Source organism: Quercus lobata, chromosome 8, assembly GCF_001633185.2.
Source record: "Quercus lobata isolate SW786 chromosome 8, ValleyOak3.0 Primary Assembly, whole genome shotgun sequence".
Taxonomy (NCBI): Eukaryota; Viridiplantae; Streptophyta; class Magnoliopsida; order Fagales; family Fagaceae; genus Quercus; species Quercus lobata.
Window position 1 is genome coordinate 15,898,358 of NC_044911.1, and position 18,542 is coordinate 15,916,899.

Genomic DNA, 18,542 nt, shown 5'->3' on the forward strand with positions numbered 1-18,542 from the left:
CTTCCCTCGGTGATGAACGCAGGCTAGTGCTAGTTGCGATGGGGTGCATCCCTTCTTTGCTGCCATATATTATTAACATGCTCAAATACGCTTTTGTTTATGTTATTCTCTAGATTTTCAGGTTGAAACCTAGGTAGAAGCTGATCGAAAGCAGAGAAAGACATGTATCATCGTGACTACATGTTATGATTTCTACTTCCATAGAAATTTCCAATGCCTTATTAAAGTCACAGTACATGACACGTTTTAGCAGAATTGATAATTAGGTCATTGTTAAAAACTTAAAATGGCCGTTTCTTATGTGCCAAAATGTTTTACAAATTTTGACTTCAAGATTTTGCACTCAATATATCATACTAATAATTAGGAATTATGATTTTGTTTGAAATTAAACTTTTGTTCATCTATGGTCAAAATGATGTTTTTATCCTTAAATTATAAAATTATCATTTTACCTTTAAATTTTACAATTAGGTCAAAAAATGGTTGAAAAATAAAATAAGGTAGTATATATATATATATAAAGAAATTTATACGATTTTTAAAATTTGGTACTTGTAAAAGCTTAGGTCATAAATTAGCTAGTTCTCCTAAAAGTTTAAATAGTTAAGAAATGATTTAGTTATTTACCATAATTTTAATAATAATTTAATGGATATAATTTCTCATTGAAAAGGTCAATGATAATATTCATTAAGACTGATTTTACTACAAATAATTTCGAGTTTTGGTAATTATTGTAAACTAGCCACGAACCCGCGCGTTGCATCATGCATGTGATTATTATTTTTATGGTAGTTTTATTAAAAAAAATTTTACAATTTAAACTAATCTAATAATGAGTAATGTATTTCGTAATTATATTTTTATTTATTATATGAACAATCATAAATATAATATAGGAACAGTCCAAAACACCAAAAAAACGTAAACTAAAAAAATTAATAAAACTTAACAATGATTAATTGAACTAATATTAGGATAAAATTTTGTTTTTGATAATCTATAAAGGTTATTTTCTTTGTAGAAATTAAAATTTGGGCCGCCCAAAACATATTATCAAATAAACAATTATTAGCAAAATCTAAGAATTAAATTTCTATAGATGCATTGTTATAAAATAATAATAATAAAAATAAAATTGCAAAAGTTAAAATTTGTCACCTATCCAATTATTTTCTGTTTGGCTAGCCTTTGCTTTTCTTTAAATAAATGGTATTATAGAGTACTTCTAATACAATTATTAAGAGTGCTTTGTCCACCACAAAGGATTAGAAAATAAACAAAAATTAGTAAAGTCTCATCTTTTAACATCTAAATTGACCACAAAGGATTAGAAAATAAATACCAAATTATCAAAATCATGCTATGTAATAGAATAAATACCAAATTATCAAAATCATGCTATGTAATAGAATAATATTATATTTTCATATGCTATATTTAATTCTTTAAAACGCAATAGGATAACATTTAACAATCAAAGAGAATAAAAAATAAAAAAAAACAACAACAATTTAAAAAACAAAACTAAATCATAATTTAAAAAACAAAACTAAATCGCATTAACCCAAAATAGAGTTTTAAAGAATATAAAAAATTATCAACCTAAAGTAGCTAGAGATGCAAGAAAAATAAAAATAAAAAAAATCCACCAAAAAATTTAGAGAGAGAGAGAGAGAGAGAGAGAGAGAGAGAGAGAACCTTTTCTTCTTCTTTTTTTGTGAGGGAAAATTATGCATAGAATAGAAGAGATAGTGACAAGTTTATAGTAAGAGGATGTAAATAAGAAGAGATAAAAATAAAGGAAGATGAAGGGAAAGAGGAAGAATGATATTATAACATTTTAATATTAAATAATTAAAATGAGTAAATGTTATAACATAAATGTAAAGATGTGGGAGTGAATATGGAAGATGAAGAGTTGTGAAAATGTTTAATCCCACATTGAAAAGGAGAGAGACTATTTTATTCTTTTTAATTGTGGTGATTAATGGGCTAACATGAATTGTCTCAGATATTGGGCTAGATACGTGCGCAAGGGGGAGGTGAAGAGTGGAGGTAAGGGCTTGAATCTCCTTAAAGAGAGCGAGTGCCGTGCCTCAGTCCAAATAGTGTTGTGTATTTCCTTTCTTTACATCAATAATATTCAAAAGTATTATTCAGTTTCTCTTTGTGTGTTATTTCCATTATTATTGTGTTTGCACCAACATATTAATGTAGAGGGTAGTGGGGAGATGAAAATGTAAGGGAGGAAGAAAGATTGAAGAAGTAGTGGAGAGATGAAATGGTAAGAGAGAAAGAAAGGTTGGAGAAGTGTAAATATTAAAAAAAAAAAATGTTAAAAACAATTATAAGAAAATTGGAAAGGAAAAAAAAAAAAAAAACCTAAAGCTTGAAAGGCTTCAATGTTTTTTTTTTTTTTTCCTTTAAGTTGAAAAGGTTCACACAAAATCCTAAAGCTGAACTGAAAAGATTTTGGGTTGGGCTTGATAGTGGAACTAAATAAATAAGAGGTGGACTGGATTAATTATACAGATTTATTACAAGGTGACAGTGGAAGTAAATAAATAAGTAGTGGGCTGCATTTATAGGGCTGAAAAATTGTAAAAACCATTTTAAAATTGTAGGACCAATTATATTTTAAAAAAGAAAAGAAAAAAAAGAATGACATGGCAGCTGATGTGGCGCAACATAACATGAGAGCAGCAGCATTAAACTTTACGCTTTAGATTTTAGTAATATATAGATTAAGGTAGGAAATAATGGATTCAAAATGACAATGCTTGAAAATTCATCATCATATAAACAAAAGCCAACACAAACAAAGACATTTTACAATACACTACACCAAACGTTACACAAAAACAAAAATAAGCAGTTTGCTTTGATGACCGCTCTTCTCTATGATGAATCTCTGCTGACAAAGAGCCATGCTAGTGCCACAACTCGCTCTCGTGGCGAGTTGTGAATGGTAGAAAGGTATTCTCACATGGACTTACCATCACCCTTACCATTCACAACTCGCCACGTGGATGAGTTGTGATACAAGTTGTGCCACTTTGTGTGGCACAAGCATAACTCGCTAACAAAACAATCTCTCTCTCTCTCAATCGCTCTCTTTCTTTTCCTGTCTTTTGGCTTTTGCTTCTTTTTTCTAACCCCAATTCTACACAAACTTTCAGTAACAGTCCCATGGGCCCTTTCCCTCCTCAACCCACCATTAATTTTACAATCTCTTCAACTCTATACTATATGAGTTTCTGTTACAGCCCCAATGAGAATTCCACTCTTTTCATGGCTTTTCTTCATACCCATTTGCTCAATTTTTCTGACCATCAGTATCCATGTGGTGTCTGGCCAATGTCTTGACGATCAGAAATCCTTGTTGCTCCAATTCAAAAGCAGCCTCAAATTCAATACTACTTTGTCCGCAAAACTGGTGCATCGGAATATAGCTCGTGATTGTTGTTCTTGCGAAGGTGTAACCTGCAGCAACGAAAGCTTCAGCAAGGTGTTGGGAAAAATTCTATATTACTGTGAATAAATTTTAGCAAGCACAGCGGAAGCACAATCACACAAAAACACAAAGATTTACATGGAAACTCTTTCTCCTTGAAGGGAAAAACTACGAGACAAACTCTGAATAATTTCACTATATAAAATAGAGATTACAACACTTAGAGATACAACTTGAGAAAAAAAACTCTATTTTTCTTTTCACTCACTGCTTTCTTCCTTACTGTGTATTTTCTATTACTTTCTCTATTTTTCTCTTCTCTTTTGCTTGCTCTCACTCACGCAGCTCTTCAATACACTATGGGACTTCAATTCCTTTTTCCCGTCTGCCCAAATGGCCGAATGGCCGCTACCTTTATTTCTTCATCTTTTCCTCTTTTCTTCCTTTCACACTCTTCTCATCAAGTCACATTAAATGCAAGCCACTTACTTTGACTTTGCTTCAACCAAAATCTCCTTTTTCAGCTCTCATTGGCCGAATGGCCTTGCTTGTTCTTTTCTCTTTTCTTCAGCACTGTCATAGCAGAATGACTCTTGCTTTTGCTTCTTTCTTTTCTTTCTTCCTTCAGCATGTTGGACACGCCTAAGCCAACCACTCCAATTACTCATGGTGACTTTTGTACATAATAAAGAAAAGATAAGAAACATTAAAGACATGCTCATTAAATGAGCTCTTGACAAAAAACATGTGGGCTGGACGCATGGTGCAGTGCACCCAACACAAGGGACACGTTATTGGTCTCAATCTGAACAACGAATCAATCTATGTTGGACTAGACTATTCAAGTAGCCTTTTCAGTCTTCAGCATCTCCAGGACCTAAGTTTGGCTTTTAACAACTTCAACAATTCTCATATTCCACCAGGGTTTAGAAATCTGATGAATTTGAGTTATTTAAACCTATCAAATGCTGGCTTTGCGGGGCAGATTCCCATTGAGATTTCGAACTTGAAAAGGTTGGTTACCCTTGATTTGTCTACATTTCCTTTCTTGAGTGTTTCTATGCTGAAAATTGAGAACCCAGATTTAGCTATGCTAGTTTGGAATTTTTCGGAGCTAAAGGAACTTTATCTTGATGGTGTAAATATATCAGCTTCAGCCTTCAGGGAATGAGTGGTGTCGGGCCTTATCATCTTCACTATCAAATTTAAGTGTGTTGAGCATGTCAGATTGTTATCTTTCAGGCCCTCTTGATTCCTCCTTGTTGAAGCTTCAGTCCCTCTCAATTATTCGTCTCAATAATAATCCCCTTAATGCTCCAATTTCAGAATTTTTTGCAAATTTCACAAATTTGACTTCCTTGGGTCTCCGTTTTTGTGGATTGAATGGAACATTTCCGGAGAAGATCTTTTTGGTTCCTACACTGCATACGCTTGACTTGTCATATAATGATCTACTTCAAAGTTCTTTGCCAGAATTTCTTCCAAATGGTTCTCTTCGATCATTGCTGCTTAGTGGTACAAATTTTTCAGGGGCACTGCCAGATTCTATCGGTAACCTTAAAAGGTTGTCCAAAATAGATCTTTCTACGTGCAATTTCAATGGAAATTCTATGGCAAACCTTACTCAGTTAATTTATTTGGACTTGTCATACAACAAGTTCAACGGACAGATTCCATCATTCAGCATGGCCAAGAATCTGACTGAGATAAACCTTTCCTTTAATGATCTGGGAGGTGGTATTAATTCAACTCGGTGGGAAGAACTTATAAATCTGGTGAATCTTGACTTGGGTTACAATTCAATTGAAGGGAGTATTCCAATGTCGTTGTTTTCCCATCCATCAATTCAGAAGCTACAACTTTCGAACAACAAATTTTCTGGTGGACTCCAGGAATTTAACGTTTCTTCTTACCCATTGGATCACCTTGATTTGAGTAGCAACAACTTGGAAGGGCCCTTACCTGCGTCTGTCTTCAAGCTCCAAGGTCTTAACTTCCTCTCATTTTCTTTCAACAATTTTAGTGGCTCCTTCCAGCTTGATGGGATTCAGAAATTAAGGAATCTATCAGAACTTGATCTTTCTTACAACAACTTGTCAATCAATTATAATGGTACGACTTCTCCCTTGCTCTTTCCATATTTTTCCACATTTAAGTTGGCTTCTTGCAACCTTGGCAAATTCCCCGATTTCTTAAGAAATCAATCCACATTAAAAATCTAGACCTTTCACAGAACCAGATTCATGGAGAGACACCCAACTGGATTTGGCAACTTAATAGTCTTATGTACCTAAATTTATCGCATAACCACAATTTCAGCTCTGTAATACCAACTAGCATTGGTGTCTCCCTTAATTCCACAATTTTCTTGTCTCTTTCAAGCAATAAATTCCATGGGGATATACCTCAATCATTATGCAATGGTGCATATCTTCGAGTTCTTGATCTATCAAATAATTCCTTGAGTGGCACCATTCCCCAATGCTTCTATGCAATGAGTGAGTCCCTAGGGGTTCTGAATCTAAGGAGAAACAACCTCTCTGGCCCAATATCTGACAAATTTCCAGGAAATTGTGGTTTACAAACTCTAAGTCTCAACGGCAACCTACTAGATGGAATGTTACCCAAGTCTCTGGCCAATTGCACAAATTTGGAGGTCTTGGACATAGGGAATAACCATATTGAGGATGTTTTCCCATGTTACTTAAGGAAAATATCCAGGTTACGTGTCCTTGTTCTGCAATCGAACAATTTTCATGGGTCCATTGGTTGTGACGGGCCAAATTTCACCTGGCCTATTCTTCAGATTGTAGATTTAGGGTTCGTTTGGATACTGTTGAAAACTGAAAATTGAAACTGAAAATTGAAAAACATTTTAGCAAAATAATTTTTAAATGTATGAATAGTACCGTGAGACCCATTTTTAATGAAAAAGTTACTGAAAAGTGTAGTTTGTAGGAGCCATAAACAGTGCACGAGAACACTGTTCACAGAATAAAAGTCAAAAAGTTACGGCTGAAAAAAAAAAAAAAAATCTGAAATGCAAAAGTGCGTCTGGGAAGCGCAAAACGCGCTTCCCAAATTTGCGCTTCCCAAACGCACTCTTAGCTTTAAACAGTTTTACTGGTCATTTTCCAAAAAAAATTCTCTCCTACCTGGAAGGCAATGATGGCCAATGAAGGTGAGGTCATGTCAAAGCTCAGTCACCTCCAATTTAGATTCCTAAATTTTGGTCAGTTTTATTATCAAGACATGATAACAGTTACCACTAAAGGTCTAGAGTTGGAGCTGGTGAGTATTCTGTCTATCTTTACCTCAATTGAAGTTTCCTGCAACAAACTTGACGGGCCAATACCAGAAGAAGTAGCAGCATTAAAATCACTATATTCTCTGAACATATCACATAAAGCTCTTTCCGGACAAATCCCACCATCTTTGGGAAACTTGACTCAGTTGGAATCGTTAGACTTGTCTAGCAACAATCTCACTGGGGAGATCCCTATGCAACTTGCAGATCTTACTTTCTTGGCAGTCCTAAACTTTTCGTTCAATAAGTTGGCGGGGCGGATTCCCCAAGGCAAGCAATTTGCTACGTTTTCTGAAAATTCCTATGAAGGGAACAGAGGATTATGCGGAGACTCTTTGAATAAAACACGTGCAGCTGCCACAGGGCCAAGATCGCCACTTCCAACATTTGAAGAAACTCATTTGAATCCTGGGATTGTGATAGACTGGAATGTCGTAAGTGCAGAACTAGTATTTGTTTTTGGCTTAGGAATTATCATTGGACCTCTTATGTTTTGGAAGAGGTGGAGGATATGGTATTACAAGCACGTTGATCACATTCTTTTCAGCATCTTCCCTCAGCTGTATCTTGGAAAAGAATATCATCAAAGACGAGCATAGTAAGGAGCGAAGGCACTGTTGATAGGTCGGAGTATATGTGTGTATGGAAAATTAAAAATAGAAAGACAATTAATATGGAAAAATAGAATATTACTATAGATTCCATGATGAAGTAAATTATTATTTTTTCATGTCAAATTTATTTTTGGTAGTCTAAGTAGGGGGAAAAAAGAAAAGAAAGTATCAATGGATGTAGAAATATGTTCTTTCATAAGATGAAATATTTTCATATGTGAACATTTTCATGGACTTTTTTGGTAGTCCAAATTATTTATTTAAAATACTCAAAATCAACATAAAAAATGTGGGTTCCAGTTATGGTTTGATGATAGAGTTATATCATAAGCGAACCATAAGTTGAAACTCTCTCAAAATCACTAAATGAGAAAATGAGGATAGATAAAAACTAGAGCTGGGTCAACAACAAAGGAAAATTATTAGGTACTCTCAAAGTATCATAAATACGTACTTCCTCCTTTTATATGAATGGTGGGTTCCACCATGAATTTAATTAGTGGGACCCACTATTTATGTGAGATGAGGAAGTACGCATTTATGGTACTCGGGGAGTACACAATAATTTCTCAACAACAAATAGAGAAAGTCCCTTAAATAGTAGTATAGATAAAAACTAGTGCTAGGTCAACAACTAGTAGTATATGATATCCTATTAAAAAAAAAAAAAAGTAGTATATGGTAATTCTAGAATTAATCTAATATTTTTTGTTGTTGTAATGGTTAGAATTTTTTTCAATGAAGTAATCACTAGAATAACAATAATACTTATAGTGAAGCTTTCCTATGTATTACACGGATTTACTTATTAAATGATGATATTGATAATCTTCATAATTATCGAATTTTATATTTAATAAAAAAAAAAAATAATGTTTTTATTTTTTTTGGTCATTGCAAGGTTAGTGACTAGTAACTATGAACAAAAAAAATATATTTGTAGGAAAAATAAAATGTAACCCTTCAATTAACGCCTTGTACTTACCTGACCTCAATTGGGCTCGGTCCGTTCTAGACTCTTCTATTTGTTGTGAGATGATGCTATAGTCGACTGGGTGTACTCATTAATTTCCTGTGTTGAGACTTTAGATTTTCCAATTAAAATCAAACACATAAATATTTTTTTTGGGCTTTGAGTAAAGTTAAACCACATATTTGAAGTATTATTATTATTTTTAAGAATGCTTAAATTAAATATAATCATATATTTGAATTTAATTGAAGAAATGTAAGGTAAAACACTTAAAAAGAATTATACCTAATTTTTGTTCTTTGTAAAATATAAAATATACCTCATCTCTAATGCTCTCTATTTCTTCCTCCCAAAATTACTGTCTCTTAGTAAAACATTTCAAATTTTTTTTTTTTAAATTTATTTATTTTAATTTCGATGGCAAACAAAGTACCAAACTTCCAAACCCATGTCTTCAATTTTGTTTTATGAAATTCATTCATGAACATACAAATAAAGTCCCATTGGACTTTTACTTGATAAAAATAAATATAACTGATTTGGCTCATCTCTATGGTTCTTTTCCATTGGATAATTTTAGGAAAAAAAAAAAAAATCTTTCTGTAATAGAGGCTACTATTTGTTGGGAATTAGTTAACAATTTTATCACGAGGAATTTTATAATTAGGCTCACCTTGAGATGGGAAAACTGACTTTGTTGGGTTGGTTCTAATGGTGAATTATTGTTATTTGATGTATATGTTTGTCATTATATTTGATATCCTATTTTAATTACCAAATGTTGAACTAAATCTAAATTTTAATATGGTTAAGAGCATCTTCAGCAGATTAGGCAAATTTTTGTATTGTTTGGAGAATGAACAGTGACTTTTATCTTTTAGCTGCCCACTTTTTCAAATATACTTTTCAACAGATTCTTTATTCCATTCTCTATCTCATTTAAATATTATTTTTTCATTCATTATTTATTCTTTTTTTAACAATTACACATATTCCAACATTTTTTTATTCAATATTTGATTATTATAATAGAAAAAAAAAACATTTGAAAAATGAATAGTAGCCCATCAGACTTGATGAGCAAAAAAAAAAATTTTGGATATAGAGAGTCCATTGGAAAATGAACAGCAACTTATTTTGTGAGTTTGCTCTCTAAAGTAGAGAAAAATTTGTGTTTAGCTCTCATGTTGGAGATGCTCTAATTGGGGCATTATTATCTATCTTGCTTAATGATGGGCTAATATAGCTCTGTATTTTTTTTTTTTTTTTATGGAAATATATATATTTATATATATATATAGCTCTGTTGGTCTGTCTTGTCTAGTGCTGTATTTAGCTAGAGTTGGTGTTAGCTGTTTTTTAATGGGTTTTCATGTGTCTTTGCAGACTTGGGTGTACTCTCTTTCTTCTGGTGTCTTGAGTCTTCTTAGGCTCTTTGCTCTGTATTACGCTTTTAATCATCAGTAATATTATTCTGTTTCATCAAAAAAAAAAAAAAAAAAAAAAGATCTTTTGATCCTGCCTGAGAAATTAATAACACGATTCTGCATAATTGTATACAACATCTCTAGATTTCTCGAGAAGCCATAACCATCTGCGCTTTATACCCTTGGAATGGGGTGCTGAAAAAAAAAAAAAAAAGAGACTAGAAATATTAATTGTTTATTTTTATTTCTTCTTCTACATAATAAAAGATGATAATATGTATATTTTTTGGATTAGTAATCTTTGGCCTGGAAAAATTTGACAATATAATAGGTACATTAACCGAGCCTCAAAATCTTGGAGTGGAGAGATTCGAGGGAATGAGTAGTTACCTATTGACGCAATCATCAGAGACACCATCGACAAGGTTCTCATCCTCCGCTTTGGCCGTGCTTCAGATCCTATCTGCCTCCAACTTGATGACGTTGTATGCCACTCTCCCTCTCTCTCTCTCTCTCTCTCTTTTTGAGTTTTTATTGTTCTAGAAATTTTGAAGCATGTGAACTCAATTTGTTTTTGTCTACACAGCTTTCTAAATCACCTCGTGAGGTGTCCAAATCTGCAAGTGTAGCACTTGTAGATATTGATTCCGATGAAATTCAAGTTTATGTCAAGTATTTTGACATTACTTTCATACCTTCAACAGTTTTCTTCTTCAATGCTCATCACATGAAGATGGATTCTGGGTATGTATGAACACTGTTTTTTTGTTGTTTGTTTATCATGTTATTCTAGCGGTAGAGCTGTATGTCTCAAAAGCTCGTTCAATTATTGCCAATTTTGAACTATAATTGTGAGTTCTTGTATTTAATGAGTGTGATTCTTTAAAAAAAAAAAAATAAAAATAATAGTGGTGCCTTTATCAAGTAACTTCCCTATTCTGAACAAATTTAAATACACATAAAATGAAGTAAAATAAAAATAAAGAAGAAAAAAAGCCTTTTCAATTTTGTTTGTAGGCCTGCCTTTCTTTGCTTAGATTTGTAAGTTTCTCGTTAAACATGATGATTGGACCTATGGAAGTCAAATGGAACAACTAATTAGTTTTCTTGCAGTTGAATCTTAAACAAAGTTTGCACCAATATCTCTTTTTCATTGGCCTTTCACAGACTTATTACAATTATAGTCACATTGTATTTTATGTATGTAAGATTTGAAATGTGTAGGTGGTATAATGCTTTGACTGTGATCATACATTACAAACATTTTAACATGGTCTTGAAAGAATGAGAATCTGTATCTAAACAAAAAATTTTTGCCGAATCTCTTGTATTTTGAAAATGATGTCATGCGACTATGAATTTAGGGACTTAAAATTTCAGATTCTAGTATCATTTCTTAGTTTTTGGTTGGCAGGACTGCAGATCACACTAAATGGGTAGGTGCTTTTCACAAAAAGCAGGATTTCATTAATGTGGTAGAGGTAAGCAACTTGTAGCTCCTTAGAAACTGAATGGAGTTAAGGCTTAGTTATGTTAATTGTTAGTCTTGCCATTGGAATTTAAATTCATTTTCGTTTATATACTTTTGTGTAACTAGTCTGCCTTGATTCTCAAACAATTATAAGCTGCTTCCAATCACCATTAGCACATGCATAAATGTAAATACATCATCGGCTTTGTTGTGATTTACTTACCTAGTAGTGACATCAATATCCAGAAGACTTTTTATTTTCACCAGTCCTTTGTAGTGTTAATTGCAAGACTAAGTCCTCCAATATGAATCAAGATTTTGCAGCATAGTTTATTTACAATAATTTCTTTTGAGTAGTAGAGGTGGAGTACTTGAAAATTTAAACTACAGCTATGATTTTGTCAATGTTATCTTGGGCCATGAATCAATGTAGGAAAAACTATCTCTTTTTTCTTTTTCTTTTTCTTTTTTTTTTCTCTCCAAGGGAAAGACTCTTAAAAAGAAGAGGCAAGGTGGAAACTTTCTCTTCAGCAGTAGATACTGGATACTAAAAAGTTTTCAAATACCAAAATTGGTGCTGTTTTAAGTGCTAGATTAATATGGGAAAACTTCATTGAATGAATTGATGAGCAAGCATCAGCCTTAGCAGTTAATATTTGTTGTGGCATTGGCATGTGGCCTACATCATAACTCTCTCAATAGAAATAATGGGTAATGGGACTGGAAGTACATTGCTGTATGGTTCAGTGGAAAGTCTGCTATATTCTTTCAGCAACTTTGCAGATTTAGTGGTAGCATTTCTTTCTTCACGTCTTTGCTAAAAACTTTGTCGCATAAGCTAAGAGTTCCTCAGTTATATGCTGAATCATATATTTTAATAAGCTACTTAGCAAAAAATATGTGATGGATGTAAGGTAGGAATTGTGTCTATTGACTTTTACTTATAAAAAAAAAAGGATTGTGTATGGACTTTTCAGAGTGGATAATGTTTTAGGACACACAAAATGACGGATGAACAAACTGTGTTGTAGGTAATAAGTAACTTTTACTAGGACAACAAATGTTCTTCTGTTTAGTCAATGGAAAATCTGGGTCACCTTTAGGAAACATTGCGACTCTTGTTCTTTATAAATTTTATTTTTCTTTAAACTATTTTCATATTTGCTTCTTCTGTAATACACTCCTTGCTTGTATAAAGGATAATATGTAAACATGTTAATAACATTTGTCTTGTGAATGACCAATGCTTCTAGATGTTTGTAAAGCATGAATAATGGTTTTTCCCCTTAACATTCTTCTAGGCAATCTATAAAGGGGCCATGAAAGGCAAGCTGATAGTGAGTTGTCCGCTGCCACCAGAGCGAATACCAAAGTATCAATTGTTATACAAGGATGTTTAAACTTTAAAAGGTGAATTAGCCTTACACGCTCGCCAATCAGACAATCATAAGCATGTGGCATATTGTCCTGTAAGGATGGTTCAATTAATTTTGTAAACTCATAATTGAGAGCAGAACTCACATCTGGCAGATTGTTAAAAGAGAATAGGAACTAGAGTTACTCTTAAGACCCCATTTAGAGCATTGGCAGCTTTGTTGAAGTTGATGTGAATCGAACAGAACAGAGAAGAGCATCCAGCTGACGTACATAGATTAACTATATGGTGTACAACGTCCAGTTGAAATTAGAGATACTTGACGAAGCTTTTCTACTATCCTATATTGTGTACACAGTGACTTAAAGAACACCAAGTTTATATGGTTTTCTTTTCAGAGTTGTAATCTGTAGGGAGGTTCTTTGGTATGGATTGTATTTTTTTAATGATGTTTACAACTCTTTCCTATTTTGATAATTCAATAGTTACAAAAAAATATGCGAGAGGAGATTTGAACTCTAAATGTCTTTATAGGAAACACCTAATAAAGTTAAGCACTATTCATGGCATTCCCTTATCATTGCCAACAATGGTGAATCTAACCAGGCGAGGGATACTTAATGATGCGCATTTGACAAATGCAAGGGGGCCACTAGCCACTAAAATTAAGCACTTCAACGGCCCTTCAAGGATGTCTTGTAGTTGCATTTGCTAAAGACAAAACTCCCAGAACCAACAAATTTTGTGAATAGATACATGAATTCTGAGAGCCATGTCCATACTCAAATACCGTTAAATTAATAATTCTCTACGGAAAGAAATCTTAACGGCCCTCCAAGGATGTCTTGTAGTTGCATTTGCTAAAGACAAAACTCCCAGAACCATCAAATTTTGTGAATAGATACATGAATTCTGACAGCCATATCCATACTCAAATACCGTTAAATTAATAATTCTCCACAGAAAGAAATCTTATGTTTGTGAAAGCAATATCATCCACTAAGTAGGAAGTAAGTGCACGTGTGAGTGTATCATATTATGGTGTGATTATTCATCACAATCTATATGACATCAAAAAGCTGAAATGTAGTATTTATTATTGTAACGCTTTTGTTGAGCCATATCAGCATAACATTTTAGTCCAATTTGGTCCATTTAAGTTCACTTTGGTCCATTTCTTTGTTTTTGTGTGTGTGTGTGTGTGTGTGTTTTTTTTTAACCTATTTATTGGTTGAATCATATGTTCAGAAGTATTACTAGCGATGATCTATCAAGTCTATAAATGTCCTCTTCTTCTTTTGGGCATATCATAACTTACCCACTTGTAATTTGACCTAAATTTAAGTTGCCTATTTGTGATTTGAAATTTGACACTTGACTCACTTGAGGTTAGCTTAGTTAGAGATTCATAACCTAACTCTGTTAAAAATATGGCTAAATATGTAATTTTGCTCCACTTTTATGTCTCTTTCTTCTCAAAACAAAAAACACATACCAAAACAAGATAAAAAGGGATTTTTTTTTTTAATCCATATTTTGCTCACACAAAAAGGTGAATTTTCTCTCTCTCTCTCTCTCTTTATATATATATATTCTTTCTTTTGGTGGATGTTTAATTCTTTAAATTGATGAATTTTTATGTTTAACTCTACTTTAGGCTGATATGATTTGGTTATATTTTGATTTTTTAACTTTTTAATTTTATTTTCTTTGTTTGTTACATGTTATCCTATGAAATCCCAGAATGTTTTAATGTAATTTTATTACATAGCATGACTTGGATAATTTGGTGTTTATAACTATACATTTTCTTTTGAAAATTCTTCTACTCATCTTCTTTTATATAATTTTATTATTTGTCTCGCATTCTCTTCCCAAAAAGGTGATTGTTCTCTCTCTCTCTCTCTCTCTCTTACTTATTAATTCTTTCTTGCAACTCTATTTTAGATTGATGAATTTTTGTTTTTTGTTTTTTGTTTTTTTTGTGTATCTCTACTTTTGGATGATACACTTTGGTGGTGTGTTTTTTGAGTTATTTATCACATGTACTCTCTATCCCTCTTATAATTTTGGTTTAAGTTAATTTTTAGATATTTTAGAAGTGAGATGATTATGTATTTATATGTCTCTATAAATTATTTGAGTAATATTAATTGGAAATTTGTGATGAGGTTTGGTTATCATGATAATCATCTTAAAAGAATGAGAAATTCAAATGATTAATTTTGGAACTTAAAAATTTTAGTTGTAGAAAAAAAACCATAACACACTTACAAAAGTTTAAATAAAATTGATCACTTGAAAATAGAATAGTACTTCTATCTTTTATCTCAAAAAAAAAAAAATATATATATATATATATATATTAATCAAATGCACCTAAGTTTTTCCAAAAAAAAAAAAAAAAAAAAACTCAAAATAATAGAATGATATATTTGTAGAGATGGAGAGATGAAAAATAATTTTAGAAATAATATCTCTAGTACGTTTTAGAGAATAATTCATACATTATACTACGTTACAAAATAGTTTTATATTCTAACGCATTGCATGGGTTTGTAACTAGTTATTATAGTGTAAAAGCTGAAGCATAAAATTTATTATATATGCTTCTGTTGAGCTACATCAACATAGTATTTCAGTCCAGATCGGTCCACTTTAGTCCAATTTTGTCCATTTCTTTGTATTTAGTGTGTGTGTGTGTGTTTTTTTTTTTTTTTACTTGTTTATTGGTTGAAGCATATCTTCAAAGGTATTACTAGCGAAGCATCTGTCAAGTCTATAATTGCCCCTTTTTTTTGCAGATAATATTTGAGAAAATTTTGATGGATTTATTAGTTCTTCCACTTGGAATCATAATGCTCCTCTTTTTCATATATGGTCATTTTTTTTCCGATAAACATTACATTGAATATGAAAATGAAAAATCTATGGAGATATTACTTTCCAATGCCTCTCTTCTTCGTTGTGAAGTGACTTAATAAAAAAAAAAAAAAAAAACCCTTTTTATTTAATATGCGTGAATCACTTGCAAATCAATGTATCTTATCAAATATGGATATTAGTTTTTTTTTTTTTTTTGAGAAGAAATATGGATATTAGTTTGTTTAGCGTACGAGTAGACGAACCTAAGCCTCTGTTAATAAGATTCTAATGATAGAATAAAGCCAATTCTAAGCCTTAGTTAATAGGTTTCCAACTCAAGTAAATGGATGAAAATAGCCAAATAGCATATTTTTGCAAACTATGTTGCAATCTACCATTGTTTTGAAAATATGTAGGGATCTATATTCTATCACTTTTTGGGTACGAATTTGGTGAAATTGAGTTTTCCATGGTAATTGAGTTCATAGAACTCGAGTACCATGGAAAAATTATGAAAATTTGAAGTATATTTTTTAAAAGAATTCGAGTTTTTGGAACTCGAGTTTCAAAAAGGTGATAAATTTCTCCATATTTTCAAAACAGTGGTAAATTGCTAATATTTTGGCTAAATAGTGGTAGTGTACCATTTTCGCCCAAATAATTGTCCAGGCATGCAGAATTTTTAAGAATGATTTGTAAAATCAGTAGAAATAGCAACATTATTGTCTACGCAAGAGGCACCGTGTTCAATAAGAACTTTGTCTGAAAGAAATTATGACTCATGAGGTCCAATTTTTCTCGAAGACCATTTATCATCATTGCTCCACTTGAAAAAGGTGCTACATCTTCTAACAACCCATTCTACACTTTTGGTTGCCTAGTGGTTAAAAGGGCCATGCCAATGAGTCTTCACCATTTGTCTTTAATGTATGCTCACTTTTCTTCAGCTTCCTTGTCCTTGCGGGGTCAGGCCAATGCTTTGGTGAACAGCTATCATTGTTGCTTAAATTAAAGAACAGCCTCAAATTCAACAGTATTTTGTCCACAAAACTTGTGCATTGGAGTGAAAGTACTGATTGCTTTTTGTGGAAATTAAGGTGTAACCTGAAGCGAGGGACGTGTTGTTCGGTGTCAACCTGAACAGCCAATTAGAGCACATAGGAAGGGAATTTGCTAAAAAAACAATATCAAGTTTGCACCACTCCTTAGGTAGAGCCCACAATTCTTATTCAAAAGGTCCTTTTCATTCTTTTTAAGTCTTCCTACCAAGTTTTTCTCGTTAATGCGCCATACTTTATGTTGATGACATATCATTTGTTAAAAAAAGTAAAACTTATAGAGTCATGGGACAGGAATCAACATTTTTACCCGCGTTTTCTCGTCAATGCTTTTGGGATTATTGATGATTTTTATAAATCTTCCTTCCAAGTTTTTCCTATGCTCATTTATTCTAACCCATGCCATGGAAGTCTCACAATGCTTTTATCCATTGATTATATATATATATATATATATATTCTTGCGTTGATTCTCTATTGGATGTGGTGACTTCCATTAAAAATTTAGAAAGAAAAAGAAAAAGTAGGCATTCTCCCAGCTGCATTAGGGGGGTTTTCAACTTTTTGGATGTGCAATTAACAGAAAATAATAATACTTCAAGCAAAACCAAAAACTGATGATGATGATGATGATTTGGAAATGATCTGCCTACCTTTTTTTTTGGTATTTTGGATGCATTTAGCAGTAGTTTTAGTGCTTTTGATTGGATAATTGAGAACAGATGGTGGCTGATATAAGCTGCAGCAAATTTCAGTTTTTCACTTTAACTGCTGTGAGTCAGGGAAGAACATTGGCAACATCCCTGCCTTACAGGCGGGAAGATTGAGAGAAATTATTTAGTGGGACTAGTAGAAGCTTAGGGGATGGGAAGGATTTAAATTATTTTATTATGTGCATTATCCATTCATCTTAGATGCACTCATGCACAGATTTAAAACTTGAAATGGCAAGAGAAAATGATTGGTTCATCCTTTGTGTCATTGAAAATTGCATAACTTCACTTTGTTCGACATAGACACAGTAACCTTTTTTCTTAGTCCGGAATAGAATTCTTGTTTGTATGCACCATAATGCAACAAGTGAAAACCTTTTTTTTTGTGTTTTGTGTTTTTTTGTTACTTGTTTATTGGTTGAAGCATATCTTCGGAAGTATTACTAACGAAGCATCTATCAAGTCTATACTGCCCTCTTTTACTTTTTTTACAGATAATATTTGAGAAAATTTTGATGGATTTATCAGTTCTTCCACTTGGAATTATAATGCTCCTTTGTTTCATATATGATCATTATTTTCAATAAACATTACACTGAATATGAAAATGAGAAATCTCTATTGATAATACTTTCCAATGCCTCTCTTTTTCATTGTGAAGTGACTTGAAAAAAAAAAGAAAATAAAACCTTGTTAATTAATGTAAGTGAATCACTTGCAACCCAATGTTTCTTATCCAAAATGGATATTAGTTTGTTTAGCATAGGAGTAGACCAACCTAAGCCAGATCTGTTAATAAAATTCTTACCTACTGATAGAATAAAACCATCCTAAGCCTTAGTTAATAATATCGTGTTCAGGCATGCAGAATTTTTAAGAATACCGTGTTCAATAAGAACTTTGTCGGAAAGAAATCATGTGGTCTGATTTTTCTCGAAGACAATTTATCATCATTGCTACACTTGAAAACAGGTGCTAAATATCTTATAACCCATTCTACACTTAACACTTAAGAAACAGGTTAAAAGGGCCAATGTTTTGGTGAACAGCTATCATTGTTGCTCAAATTGAAGAACAGATTCAAATTCAACAATACTGTCCACAAAACATGTGCATTGGAGTGAAAGTACTGACTGCTGTTCGTGGAAATTAAGGTGTAACCTGAAGCGAGGGACGTGTTGTTCGGTGTCAACCTGAACAGCCAATTATTAGAGCACATAGGAAGGGAAATTGCTAAAAAAAAAACACTATCAATTTACTACAAAAAGGTCCTTTGGAT

General features: G+C 32.4%; 1 pseudogene; it reads left to right on the forward strand.

Annotated features, from left to right (window-relative positions):
* The first annotated feature begins 4,205 nt into the window (after positions 1-4,205).
* LOC115956485 lies at positions 4,206-6,418 on the forward strand (annotated as a pseudogene).
* Positions 6,419-18,542: the final 12,124 nt, after the last annotated feature.